Source organism: Felis catus, chromosome B4 (genome assembly GCF_018350175.1).
Source record: "Felis catus isolate Fca126 chromosome B4, F.catus_Fca126_mat1.0, whole genome shotgun sequence".
Taxonomy (NCBI): domain Eukaryota; kingdom Metazoa; phylum Chordata; class Mammalia; order Carnivora; family Felidae; genus Felis; species Felis catus.
In genome coordinates this window covers 21,883,206-21,896,292 of record NC_058374.1, presented here as the reverse complement: position 1 = coordinate 21,896,292, position 13,087 = coordinate 21,883,206, and the positions used below count along the sequence as shown (strand labels likewise).

Sequence of the window (13,087 nt, the reverse complement as noted above, 5' to 3'; positions counted from 1 at the left end):
AGAAACAAAAGTGAGCTGTTTGCTGCTCACGGTCAAACCAACTTCGAGAGACCGGTCTCTGGTTCATCTGGACACGACGAATCCAACTCAAGCGGATTCTAGAAATGACTTTGAACATAAATTGTACTCCAGTCGTTTCCATCAAAACCGTTCCCTGTTCCTGGGCTCCTAGAATTCCGACTTAGCATTTCCATAACACCTCGGTGAATTTGAGGGCTTTCTGGGTAATTAGCATGCAAATGTGCATTTCAATGCAAGATCTAGACAAGCTTTCACTCTCCTGCTGAGGGATTGATTTTGTTAGAGGGCCCGAGAAGGTGTGTTTTTCATTTAGACACGCTTGTGTGACTGCGGAAACACAACGGGTAAATCCCACGTAGGCTGGAATGGATAAGGGACCTTACGAGAAATGAGATACATCCCCACAGCAAGTGAAAAACATCCGTGCCCTGTACTGGTCTGCATATACTGGCTGAAAGATGAGGCATCAAGGAGTGTTCATTTCCAGCAATTCCTGCTTTTTCTGGACTCAAAATGTTGTTGCAAAGGGGCTTTAAAGAACGCTTCAGTCATTAACTGAAAAATAACTGTATTAGAGGACTTTATTAAGTCTCTCAATCTGCCTTCATTTATTATTTCTAAGAATGACTCCCGTAGGAGTGAGGGAGCAAAGCCTTTGTTCGATCTTCTTTTCCTCCCAGGAAGGAGCCCCACTGGAGAGAAGGTGTAAAGGTTTTCCCCGGGGACAGTCAGGAGAGCGGCCTGTCATTCTCTCTGGCAAACGTCTCCGCCTGGAGCGCCTAAAATGTGTATCTTTAAGATCAGATTTCCAAGTTTTTTGTTTTCTTTCTTTTCTTTCTTTTTCTTTCTTTCTTTCTTTCTTTCTTTCTTTCTTTCTCTCTCTCTCTTCTTCTTCTCCTTCTTCTTTTTGTAGTGGAATGTTCTTTTCTGCCTGGGTGGACATTTTGGGGGTGGTCTGGCACATCCGGTAGTGTCTGGAATAAGACTGAGCGGGGAGGACTCAGCATGTCAGGCATCAGGGCAGCTCGAAGCTTCTGGAGCCATCTTGGGGCAAGACAGTGAGTGGTTGCCGGACATTTGCACTCCCCGCCGTTTGAAGGAGGGAAAGATGAATTGGCCCCCCGGTTGGTGGGGAGGGGAGGGAAGCTTTGTCCTTGAATGGGTGGTGATGGGGCCAGAGGATGAAAATGCACAGCTTTGTAGCATCCAGGATTATGGGTATACCATTTTTTGTAAGCCTGTAAGGGGACAAAATATTAACAGAGGTTAGTTACCCCTGGTCACGGGATTGTGAGTGACAGTTGCTTCTTTATATATTTGTCCAACCTTTTAACAAGTCTCCACAATGAGACGGTATTACTTCCAGAATCCTGAAACACTAATTCCAAAAAAAATTTTTTTAATGTTGGTTTATTTTTGAGAGAGAGGGAGAGACAGAGCGCGAGCTGGGAAAGGGACAGAGAGAGAGGGAGACACAGAATCCAGAGCAGGCTCCAGGCTCTGAGCCGTCAGCACAGACTCCGACATGGGGCTCAAACCCACAGACGGTGAGATCATGACCTGAGCCGAAGTCGGACGCTTAACCGACTGAGCCACCCTGGTACCCGCTAATTATTTTTAAACTCCCCATGCAGGAGAAGGTCGCGAGAGATCACGGAGGTGACCATAGCAGGAAGGCACCAAGGCAACAACTCAGCCCCATTTGGGCTGGAACCCCTCCTGAGGCCGCACGAACCCTGACCTGGCAGCCGCAGCGTGGCGGGAGCGGGGAGCATCTGCTCCCCATGTAGGAGATCTCCATTCTCCGAAAGGTGCTCCAAAGGGGCCCTGCCTCTGCTCCCCGTCGTCACCTCGCGGGGCTGTGGGGCCTGCATTCACTGAGAGCTGCCCTTGACTGTGGTACCAGCTTCTAGCGCGTTGATTTATGGAGCTATTTGGTGTCAGGTAATTGCCCATCAATATCCTATTTATCACCCAGCTTGTCACGGGTTGTGGCTGCTATTCCACAAAGCCAAGGCCTTTGGGAAGGGGCCAGTGGCTCAAAGCACAGGAAGAGGAGGCAGGAAACGTACCATGGCCAAGTTCTTTTCTCCCCACTTTGCTTATTGCTGGGCTTTCCCTTGAACAAGGGGAGGGACGATGGCAGGTGTCCAGGGCACGGAGCTGCTGACTGTAGCACGACTTCTGGACGCCAGAAGGATCCCTCTTGTTCCAGCCCTTCTCCCCCAGTGTCCTTCCTAAATAACTGTGATCTATGTTGGATAGGAACAAAATCTGCATATTCAGTAGGTCATTAAGGTTTTTAAAAAGTACAGATTAATAGGCTGGAAAGAAATCTATCAAAACACAAATACCCTTCTTGATAGAAAACTTCTTTGCTCCGTTTTCCGTATCCCCTATCACGAGCACGTATTTCTCAAGAACAAAGGAATGCACTTGAGGACATTCACTGAGACTTGAACTTCCACAATTAAGGAGTCACTCATTTGGCCTCAAGTTTTTTATACGTTTAACATGCAGATTCTGGGGCACCTGGGTGGCTCAGTTGGTTAAGCTTTTGACTTCGGCTCAGGTCGTGATCTTGCCGTTCATGGGTTCCGGCCCCGCGTCGGGCTCTGTGCTGACGGCTCGGAGCCTGGAGCCTCCTTCGGGTTCTGTGTCTCCCTCTCTCTCTGCCCCTCTCCCGCTCACACTCTGTCTCTCTCCCTCTCAAAAATAAATCAACATTAAAAAAAAAAAAGTAAAACAATGCAGATTCTGAAGAGTTCATCATTCTAGAAAGAAGGCTTTGGAATTAATGGGCCTCCAGAGAGCAGGCTCTGATGAACCTGAGGGTGTGTGGGGGCGGAGGGGGGTGTGCTGGGAGAAAAGGGTGGAAACTGGGCTGGGAAACCAGCTTTTGCCCCCCCCACGAAGTTTGCCACGGGTGCACCTGGTGAGCCAGCACACTGGGAATCTCAAGTACAGACACGAGGACCCTCCCTGCTTTGCAGGACCGAATTCCTGGAAAGCCCAGCTGTTGTCTGCAGCCCTGGAGATCAGGAAACCCTGGACCTTCCGGGCCCTCCCTTGCCCTTGAGTTTCAAGGGCTCTGCCCAGACGCCCTCGCCTCCTCCCACCCGGGGCTCTGCAGGGGGAGCAAAGGAAGCGGGAGCTCGGGTTATTTCACAACAGAAAGTTCCCCGCTCCTGACACTGAGTGATTAAAAGTGATTTTTCTTTTAAGAAAAAAGAAGCCTTTTATCATACTCCTAGGGCTGTCAGAAACCATTCGGGTAGATTTTCCTAGTCTTGTTTTTTCAGAGGCAGAAGTGGGAGGGAGTAGCTGTCCTCACCCCAACTCGCCCTTACACACCCCCGGGGGAGGAGAGAGAGGTTTTCAGGTTTGGTCAGGGAGGCGATTTGCGCCACGGTTCTCCTTCCATCCAGGGCGGCCCGCACTGAATGAAAGGAGGCTGTGGATTGTTTCAATCCACAGATTCCCCTTTATGCGGATCATGTCTGAAAATCTGGGTCCCCAGGCACGGTGTGAAGGGGCTGAGGAGAGCGGACATTCACCGGGTTCATTCTCTGTGCCAGGCACCGTTGTTGACAGCTTGGCGTTTATTCATCTGTTCGATTCTCACAACAACCTGATGAGAAGGGATTATGGTCATTGCCATCTTCTGGGCAAAGAAACTGAGAGCCAGAGTCGCCTGCCCAAGGCCACTCACTTAGTAGCAGAGCTAGGCAATGAACCTGATGACCGCGGTATCAGCCGATACCCCAACACACGTCTCCCACGATGGTCATTTCGGATTTTGCTTACAGCTGTGCATAGAACTTTAAAAAATTATAATGAGATACCTTTCCAGGCGTTATGCTAATTATAATGTGCTCACAATTTACATCCATAATTAGGAGACTGGGGAGTGAGTGATTCTATTGCTCCAAAAGGGAGGGTACAGATATTACTCCCTGTGGAAACCACATACCCAAGTCCCAAGAATACAAATAGCTTACCAACGGGCACCGGGAGCCCATCATCTAAATATTCTCAGGGTCCAAGGATTTCAGTGATTACGTGTCTCAATGGCATGAATCTAAAAACACAAGGAGGGGTGCCTGGGTGACTTAGTCGGTTGGGTGCCCGACTACTGACTTGGGCTCAGGTCGTGATCTTACCGTTCATGAGATCGAGCTCCGTGTTGGGTCAACAGCGCAGAGCCTGCTTGGGATTCTCTCTCTCTCTCTCTCTCTGTCTCAAAATAAATAACCATTTAAAAACAAATAAACAAAAAGACGAGGAGATGAGTCAACCAACTCAAGCCTGCCCCGGTTCAGTGCAGGGGAGGGAAAGGTCTTTGTCCACCTACCCTCGTACGTTCTCTGGCTGGAGCTCCGTAGATGGGACTCACAAAATTCTGGTTCACCAGACAAAAGGACACAAGTGTATTTAACATAAGCTTTACATGACATGGGAGCTTTCATAAGAAAAAGAAGACCCGAGAAAGGTGAACCCTGCATGTTTTTACACTAGGCTTGGAGGACAGTGGAAAGTTGTGGGAGAACACGATAGGACAAAAGGATACGAGTTAATTGCCCTAAACTTGGAGGAAACCTAGCGAGTCCTCTATGTTTGAATTCCTCTCAGCGCCCTGTTCCGTCTTTGGAGATGAGGATGTTCCTTTCCTCTGGGTATAGGGAGGGCACCTCTCATGTGAGGGTCTCATGACCTGTTTTGGGGGCCACCGGGGAGGTCGGGGAGACCTTCCCGCACCTGCCGTTACTCAAATTCCGTCTGCTAAAAATTTCCAGTGTGCCAAGTTGCTGTGAACCCTGTCATCAGCAAACAACAAAACTGGAATAACAAAATGTTAAAGCCGATGGCACCTTGCAACCTAGGCATTCAGCGTAGCGTGGGTGACAAGTTTCTTAGACAACTTATTTCTTATATTTTTTAAATTGTCTCCTTATGGAAATGAATCCATTCATTAAAAAAAAAAAAGTTTGGGGGAGCCTGGCTGGTTCTGTCAGTAAAGCATGCAACTCACGACCTCTGGGGGGGGGGGCGTGAGTTCAAGCCCCATGTTAACGGTAGAGCGTATTTAACAAAAAAAGTTCCGTTCTTTTGTTTCTCTTTAACTTTGAAGAATGGTAACTTGCAAATCTCTGCTTGGATTAATGTCTTCATATCCACACTTAACCCTTGACATTGAAACCTGAGCTGAGGGAACACTTTGGAACACTTGCTAAAGATCCACTCTGACCTTCTCTGTGGAATTTTCTAGTTCGTAGCTGACCTCTGTGGGTTCTTGTGTCCTTTTTACATGGTGTCTCCGACAGAGATGCCAACTGTACGTGAAAAATGATAACAGAACATGTCCTGGGGGAGGCTACTCTCCGAGTGTCCTCTCCCAGGCTCTGAGGCTCGGCCAGCGACAAGCTAAGGCAAGATTTGGTTTCTTCCCTGGAGTGATTTACTTTACGGCTCTGGACTATGTTCCCAGCCAGACGCCATCCCCCAGATGGGGGGATAGAGAGCCCAGGCCTTCGGGACTCTGTCAATAATGGAACGATGAACCCCAGACTAAGCCTAAAAGGAATCGGATGGCTAGGATTTAAGAGATATACCAAAGCCTTCCTCATTTCTCCATTTGCTTTCTATGGGATTTCATATCTGTGAGCATATTCTCTGAATGGCGCCACATGGCAATCCTGAGTCCCAGGGCACTCATTTAGGAAAGAACATGAGCAAGAAGGGAGCGTTTGAGTTATCCCATAAATGTTTTTAACTCACCAGTAATGTCTACGTAGCTAGTAATCATGGCTCCCGGGCATGGAGAGGGCTTTCCTGATGCTAAATTTTGCGCTAATCCCTAAAGCCTTGCTAGGGTGGGTTCCATATTATTACCTCTGAGTGGGGCACTGACGTCCCTCTCTGGCAATTCTGAGCTCCCTTTTTACGTTTTATTTTATGATTGTCCTACTTAGCCAGGGAAAATTCAAACTGAATAAGGAAAATCTCATCTCATTCAGCCAAGTTTTCTCTCTCATCCTAATTCTTAAAGGAATAAATAATTGCATGGAAGGGATACAAGTCAAGCTTTCTGTTCTGTAAGCGTCTATCCTATGTACCTCTCTTTCCGCATTTCTCTCTTACGTGTATTAAAAAAGTTAAAAGAGGGGCGCCTGGGTGGCTCCGTCGGTTGAATGTCCGACTTCGGCTCAGGTCATGATCTCACGGTCTGTGATTTCGAGCCCCGCGTCAGGCTCTGGGCTGACGGCTCAGAGCCTGGAGCCTGTTTCGCATTCTGTGTCTCCCTCTCTCTCTGACCCTCCCCTGCTCATACTCTGTCTCTGTCTCAAAAATAAATAAACGTTACCAAAAAAAATTAAAAAAATAAATAAATAAAAAATAAATAAAAAAGTTAAAAGAGATTAAAGATTTTTTTTTTCTGGGAAGCCAATAAACGAAATCGCCCAGTGATTTAGCAGATAAATGACTTGATAATATAGATATAAATGCATTCATCTGGGTTTTTCAAGGTTTTTTTTTTTTCCCTCTAAAAGTAAAGACTATGGAATATCAAAAAGGAAAGACAGACATTAAGATTTTTCAAAGAAAGGAACCTATAAATAACTAATTGGACGATCACTTGATTTGTATGTCAGATGTGTAAGTACTTAGAACACTGTTTGGTTCAGCTGTTCTCATCAGTATGATTAATGACTACTTAAAAGTGCTTGATTCCATTTGTATGCCAGCTGTTGTTGTGTAAAACAAACTGGAACTTTCTCAAGATAATCAGAGTCCGACTGTCTGCAGGATTTGGGGGCTGATACCTAGGAGCTGGAAAAGGAAATTGATGGCTCTCAGCTCATCGCCCTGAGGTCAGACCCAGACACTCGTGCCTGAAATAGACCCAAAGCAGATGCCGATTACTGGGGACGTGTAAGAACAAGGGCCTTCTCCTGTGCAGGTTTCCGATGACGGAAAGATCTGAGCCAATCTGGAGCTCTACGCACGGTTGGCAAGTTAACAAGGACCTGAGTGGTCCTCACGACGCAAACGGTACGTTGGAAGGGAAACGTGCGAGATGAATCACTCGCAGTCGCAGAGGAGCTGGGCCAAGCAGCAATACAAAGCCATTAAGCCGTGGAAGCCACGCTCTGTCCTCTCCCAACGAAGCAGCCACGACAGGTTGCATCCTGCGGGTAGGCAAGGGGCGGGTTACGTGGGGATGCACGCATGCGCGATGAGGATGGTGTGGGGGGCGGGGGGGGGGGCGTCCGCTCCAAAGACCGCGAGCCTTTCTGAATTTTCACTTCCTGGTGCACAAATTCACAAGCGGCTGTGCGGCCATCGCCTCCCCTACACCGAAGGGGGGAAGGCATTTTACCTGGAAGTGGGAGTACTTCTCCTGACCGCCCCGCTATTTTCGAAGGTATCCAGGGGAAAATGAAAACGGGTGAAAAGCCCATTTTTAGTTTTTAAAGTCAGCCCGTTTCAGGCATCAAGACAGTCAACAAATATCGCTCACCTCATCTCGTGCTAGTAAATCTGCCAGTAAGGTGTTTGCCAGACGCGAAATAATCTCCCGTTTCGTTGGGAGAGATCAAAGCATAATAGCTAACAGTTGTCTGCTTACCGTGTTTGGCCCTGCAGTGTGCAAGTTACAGGCACTTTCTTACTATTTCTTCCGCAGGGCAACCTGGTGAGGTCGCTGGTGTTATTACATCCTCATTTAAAATTTTTTTTAAGTTTTGGGGCGCCTGGGTGGCGCAGTCGGTTAAGCAGCCGACTTCAGCCAGGTCACGATCTCGCGGTCCGGGAGTTCGAGCCCCGCGTCGGGCTCTGGGCTGATGGCTCGGAGCCTGGAGCCTGTTTCCCATTCTGTGTCTCCCTCTCTCTCTCTCTGCCCCTCCCCCGTTCATGCTCTGTCTCTCTCTGTCCCCAAAATAAATAAAAGTTGAAAACAAAATAAATAAATAAAAAATAAATTTTTTTTAAGTTTATTTATTTTGAGAGAGAGAGGCGGAGCACACAATCGAGGAGGGGCAGATAGAGAGAGAGGGAGAGAGATAGAGAATCCCAAGCAGCCTCCACAGCACTGTCGGGGCAGAGCCTGCTGTGGGGCTCGCACTCATGAAACCTTGCGATTGTGACCTGAGCCCAGACCAAGAGTCGGATGCTTAACCGACTGTGTCGCCCAGGCATCCCTATTACATCCTCATTTTAAAGACAAGAAAACCCAAACATTTGCTCAACATCCCACAGTTGAGAATGGTAGAAGGAGGGCTCGCACCCAAGTTCCTCTGACTCCCAAGTTTCTCTGTTGGTCGGAAACAGTACCTGATGTTTCTTGCTTTACGAAAATGGTGGGCCCAGGCGGTGGGCATACGGGGAAAAGCCAGAGTGAGTGCCAAAGACAGCGTTATAGCGGTCATCAGAAGAGCAAAAGGCATCCGGGGAAGCTCAGGGGAGAAAGTGAGGCTTCTCTGAATTTGAACTTGTAAACAAAAGATTAGGGGGGATGATACGGAGGATAACTACCACCCTCTCTCACCAACACTCCTTTAGAAAGAAAATTGGACTCACGAGTCATCGAGCTGATATATAAGTCATTGAGCTGATATACAATTACGGATACATAATAAAGTTTTCTGTATTGGGGCGCCTGGGTGGCGCAGTCGGTTAAGCGTCCGACTTCAGCTCAGGTCACGATCTCGTCGTCCGGGAGTTCGAGCCCTGCCTCAGGCTTTGGGCTGATGGCTCGGAGCCTGGAGCCTGTTTCCGATTCTGTGTCTCCCTCTCTCTCTGCCCCTCCCCCGTTCATGCTCTGTCTCTCTCTGTCCCAAAAATAAATAAACGTTGAAAAAAAAAAAATAAAAAATAAAAAATAAAATAAAAGTTTTATGTATTTATATAAAATGTCATAAAGGGGTGTATCTCAGGGTGTCTGAGTGGCTCAGTCGGTTAAGTGTCCGATTCTTGGTTTTGGCTCGGGTCACGGTCTCACCGTTCGCGAGTTCAAGCCCCGCATCGGGCTCTGTGCTAACGGAGCCCGCTTGAAATTCTCTCTCTCCCTCTTTCTCTCTCTCTGCCTCTCTCTCTCTCTCTCTCTGCGCCTCCCCCATTTGCACTCTCTCTCTCTCTCAAAAACAAATAAACTTAAAAAAATAAAAAAAAACATTTATATATATATATAAACATAGATATATATATCTCTATATATCTATAGAGATAATGGCTAGGGTAGGTTTCCATAACCATGTGTCCACTATCTCTCTATTTTATAGATAAGAAATTCCATAACGCCTTCTATACCGTAAGAATTGATCAAGTGCCTGGGAGAGAATTCTCCGTGACTCTCCTTTGTTTCTGCATGTCTTACACTCAGAGGCTTCCGGACTGCCTTTGTTCTGCCTTGACTCTCTTTTCAAGGATGTTGGCACACAGCCTGGGAAGATAGAGATAGCGTCTCCCTCTGGTGAAAGGGCGGCTATGCTTACTGCCCATTACAAAAGACTGGGTTCTGTAAGAGCACGGTCCCTCTCCCGACGCACAATCCACTGCACTTGCCGGCATGCGTCTGGGTCTATCCAGGTCGTCCCCACGAGACTTGGGAGCAGAGAGAACGGACACACTGTGCTTGGCTCATGCTGCTTGCTGTGCGGTGAGTAACGAAGTCCTTTGTCTTTGACCCAGGAGTCTCATGTCTGATGCCAGCAGCCAAGAAACTGTGGCAGTTAGCTTGCCCCTGGAGTAAACCCTCAGACCCTTCACCCTCCAGAAGTTAGGAACATTTCTTTCCTAGACGGGCCACGTTTGTCCTCATTCTTGTAGAAAACTAAGGCCACTGCTCTGGGGTCCATTGGATTAACATCGAGTAGGTCCATCTTACAGCCAAGAAACCAAGGAAGACAAAATGCCAGCGTGAGAGTCTCCCCTAAATTTTTAGCCAGGTGCTCGGAGACTAAGTGAGGTAAAGCACAACTGCTTGCCTGTCCATACCCTCAAAATGCACGTCACTGGAAGTGAGGGCTGACGGACCGGCCCGGGAGCCAAATAGAATAAAGAATTCCCTCAAAATGTGCTAAAGGAAGAGGTGTGAACAGAACACTGTGTGAGCAATGTGAGGAAAACGAGCTATAAACACACCCACGTACACACATGCACGCACACACGGGCCTGTACTCCCATATCCACACCCCTTCCTGCCCCTAATCACACACACATCGGTCATTTGCACCATGGTCGCCTTTCATCTGAACAGCGGGATTATTAGGCACATACTATTGGGAGCATAGCCTCTGGAAACAAATCAGGTTCAAATTTAAAACTTTGCTGCTTCTTAGCCGAGTGATTTTTGGATAAGTTACTTAGGAAACAATATGCACATATTTGTTATTGTGTCTCCCCATTTTCCAAAAGAGTAAACTGAGGAACAGAGAGGTTGAGTAACTTTGTCCAGGTCACACAGGTAGAAAAAGTTAGATGCACAACTTAACTTCAGCTCTGACCCGAAAATCTGGGCCTGTACCCCCGCTATTATATTGCTTCTCGATAATAAGGGCCTATTGAATTCATTAGTAAAATCACAGCAGAATTTCTTTACCCTTTCCAACAATACTTAATATTTCAAAAATGGTTATTTGTGGGTTGTTTATTGGCAGATCAGTACAGGTCTCCTGTACTGCCTGAGTTCCGTGAGAGCCTTATTTGAATTCATTATATTAATATATTCCCATCTCACACTTTGATGGCTGTCTTTTGAAGTCAGGTCCACTTTTATTATTAAAATAATTATATTCAGGGTTTTAAGAGTATAAGCCCGAGCAAAGCTTTTGCTAGTTATCAATATAAAAATATTCAGGTAATTTTATTTTTTTTTTTTTAAATTTTTTTCAACGTTTATTTATTTTTGGGACAGAGACAGAGCATGAACGGGGGAGGGGCAGAGAGAGAGGGAGACACAGAATTGGAAACAGGCTCCAGGCTCTGAGCCATCAGCCCAGAGCCTGACGCGGGGCTCAAACTCATGGACCGCGAGATCGTGACCTGGCGGAAGCCGGACGCTCAACCAACTGCGCCACCCAGGCGCCCCTATTCAGGTAATTTTAAAGAAGAGTACTTTTAAATGCTAAATTGTAGATAAGTGATTTGTTACTATTGTATTGCTTTAAGATTACACCCCAAGCAGTGATATTTTCCATGTAATTTTCGTAGAGCCTGTTTATCCTACCTTACTAGTGCTGAGTTAGGAAAAGAAAGAAAGCAACTAGTATATGTATTACAGCGTTTCTTTGAAGAGTTCTAAAGGAGGGGCGCCTGGGTGGCTCAGTGGGTGAAACGTCCGACCTCGGCTCAGGTCATGATCTCACGGTCCAGGAGTTCAGCCCGCATCGGGCTCTGTGCTGATGGCTCAGAGCCTGGAGCCTGCTTTGGATTCTGTTGTCTCCCTCTCTCTCTGCCCCTCTCCTAGTCATGCTCTGTCTCTTTCTCTCTGTGTCTCTGTGTCTCTGTGTCTCTCTTTCCCTCAAAAATAAAAACATTAAAAAATTTAAAATAAATGGAGAGTTCTAAAGGAAAACACACCATCTCCTGATGCATCGTATCTCCAGATTACACCTTCTGCAGAGGAATATCACGGTGATAATCTTGTTGAGAAACAAGTTACCATATTTGAAGAATTCTGTGGCAATAAAAAGAAAAGGTCAGTATCCATTTGACTTCGCATAGTGTTTTGAGCATCTGGAAAAGTATTTTTCATGGACGACAATGGTGCTTCTTTGACAAGGAATTAGTGCATTTGAAATCTGATGTGTACTTCATAAAAGTGCAGTGTAGACTCGAATCCTCATTTAGGATACCTGCTCAAGAGCCGGGGAGGGAAGCCTGGGGAGAGGATTCTATTTACCTGTCCATTTCTGTATTCAATTAATAGCTGCTTTTAAAAGTTAGGTATTAATTTTTTTTTTTTTTTGTTTATTTATTTTTGGGACAGAGAGAGACAGAGCATGAACGGGGGAGGGGCAGAGAGAGAGGGAGACACAGAGTCGGAAACAGGCTCCAGGCTCTGAGCCATCAGCCCAGAGCCGGACGCGGGGCTCGAACTCCCGGACCGCGAGATCGTGACCTGGCTGAAGTCGGACGCTTAACCGACTGCGCCACCCAGGCGCCCCAAAAGTTAGGTATTAATTTTAATGAAATGGTTTGACCTCCAGAAGAGAACAACACACTACTTTATAATACATTGTTCTGAAACCTCACAACCACAACACCTGCGGGGTATTCACAGCTTTTAAGTGACAGAGTAGGATTCCAACTCACATCTCCTTGGTTCCAGATATTTCCCCATGTTTCCTGGGTCTAGTTCTGACCAAATAACCTGTTATTTCAGCCCAAAGCACCTAATTCCCGAAAGAGATCCTCAGCACTTTCTGCCCCCACTGCAGTGGCTTGGACAGTCATGTGTTCCGGGTCATACTGCTATAAAGCAGAAGGGCTGCTGTCAGCGTGGGTCCTTGGGTGACTGTGTGAAAACAGAGCCTCCTTTACTGACCTGTGTTTGACATGTAATACGACAAAGGACAGGCTACTGAGATCTGGCGACTGTTTATTACCACTGTATGGATGTCCCTACTTAAACACCGTTGTCTTTGACTATTCTCCGAGTGGATTATCTTTTGCTCATTGGTTTATAGAAGCTCTTTGTTTGTTAAGGACACTGACATGATGTCTGATACCTACGCTGCAAATATTTTACTCCCTGACTATGATTTTGCTTACATTTTATTTTGCTGAACAGAAATATTTTTGCTGATGCTGTATTTTTCCACACAGGAATTTGAAAGATTTACGGAGCCAAACTTGTCAGATATTTTCTTCTGTGGCTTCTCATTTATCTGTCATTATAGAAAGGATCTTCCCTTGGGAAAATTATTCCCATTGTTGCTTACTGAATAGGCTATCACTGTGCCCTGTTCCTGGCGGAAAAGCGATTTTTATCAATACTAAATCCCTATATATATATATATATATATATATATACACACACATATATATGTATATATGTATATAT

The 13,087-nt window shown here is 46.5% G+C and overlaps 1 long non-coding RNA gene across 1 annotated transcript; it reads right to left on the bottom strand.

Annotated features, from left to right (window-relative positions):
• Nucleotides 1–584: 584 nt before the first annotated feature.
• On the bottom strand, nucleotides 585–6,260 carry LOC111561291. Its single transcript, XR_002743679.2, has 4 exons — nucleotides 4,185–6,260; nucleotides 4,023–4,102; nucleotides 2,094–2,273; nucleotides 585–1,259 (listed from the first exon to the last, which is right to left on the bottom strand). It is a non-coding gene; the product is annotated as an uncharacterized LOC111561291 (long non-coding RNA).
• Between the last annotated feature and the right edge of the window lie 6,827 nt (nucleotides 6,261–13,087).